The following is a 1,526-nucleotide window of genomic DNA, read 5'->3' as shown; positions in this document are numbered from 1 at the left end:
CACACACACACAGAAACACTCACAGAAGAAGCCATACTGATTATATACAGCTTTACCATTCTGTCTGTGGTTCCCGTCATCCTCCACACTTCGGGTGAGGGGCGTGTGACTGTACTGACACAAACTGTGTTGCTGTTATTGTGTGTTTTCTGTTCAGCTCTTTCAGTTGGCTTTTTTTCTGATGCCACACAGAACTGTAGCCAGATAAAATCCAGTTTAGTCTTCGATCTAGTGCCTTCACTGTGGAGGAGTCGGAGGGAAAAGCAGCTCACACAAACACAAAAGAGTGGAGTTTTAAATAGTCTTAGAGCTTTCAGTGAAGTTCCCATGCCTCTGATGAGGATTATACCAAAACTAGACACTGATTAAAGGATAATTCCTGCTATTTAACTGTATATCCAATGTTTGTGATTAGTAGGAGATCAGACATTGTCCATCTGATAATCACATAAAGAAAGTCTTCTACTGTTCTTTCTCCTGGTGAACGTCTGTCAGGAACCAGTTATTTCCTCAACTACACTGACATCTTGTGGTGAGATCTTCCAATTACAGTCCACATGAGACCTGGGCTAAATGCTCTGAGTCTGAAAAGTAATAATCCCCGGAGGGAAATTACTTATACTTATTATATATACATATATATATACACATCTGATTGTCACCAATGATTCTAGGTGGAAAACTTCTTACAACAAAATGTCGACATGTTGGGGAAAAACTGTTTTAATTAAACGTCCCATGATTACAAGGTAATGAAAGAAGATTAAATACCCAAACTGACTCATTAGTTGGTATCTTCCCACATTTTATGTCCCCATACATGATTCTGATCACAGGAGGTTACACTTCCAGCTGCAGTAGGTAACTTTTATCATTTGCTGAAACTGTCACTATATCCTGATAGTGGGAGATAATCTGTGGATCCTCTGTGGCGTTTGAAAGAATCCACCAATCAGAGATGAGAAAGATAGTTGATTGTTGAGTCTCTTTCCTTTTGTTTTTTCACAGATTATCTCTCACTTATTTTTATGAAAGTTACCTGCTGCAGCTTTAAGGCCATCTCACAACAAGAAGAGCTCAAATTGATAGAAATGAATGAGAAAATAGCAGAGAGCATGTTCAAAAACTTACGTGTTTGTGCTGCAAACTGTTTGTTTTTTTTAATCGAATCCCAGATAACGACCAACATATCAGTCGACCTCACCGTTGAAACTGAATATTGTGCTGAGTTACTGAGCTGTGAGAAATCCCTCCACGTTCTTTATATCACTGTACAGACGACAGTGTCCTCCTGTGTAATCCGTGTTTTGTTTAGTTGGTGTAGAGGCATTTATTACCCATGTGAAGTTGTATAGTAATGGTTGATTTTGCCAATTGTGTTAATTTATTCTGTAGTAGTGAACATAGAACTCGGGAGAGTTTGGGAGCTGACCCCCAGGTGGCGCTGTGGCTTTAATGCTTCAAGACTGGACCCTAAATGTGGAGCTTCACAACTCTTTTTGTTGGGTAATTTATTTACCAAAACA

The sequence above is a fragment of the Morone saxatilis genome, unplaced genomic scaffold, assembly GCF_004916995.1.
Source record: "Morone saxatilis isolate NCDOM2014 unplaced genomic scaffold, NCSU_SB_2.0 Contig7, whole genome shotgun sequence".
NCBI classification, from domain to species: Eukaryota; Metazoa; Chordata; class Actinopteri; family Moronidae; genus Morone; species Morone saxatilis.
The sequence above is the reverse complement of the archived record's forward strand: the minus strand, read 5'-3'. Positions refer to the sequence as shown.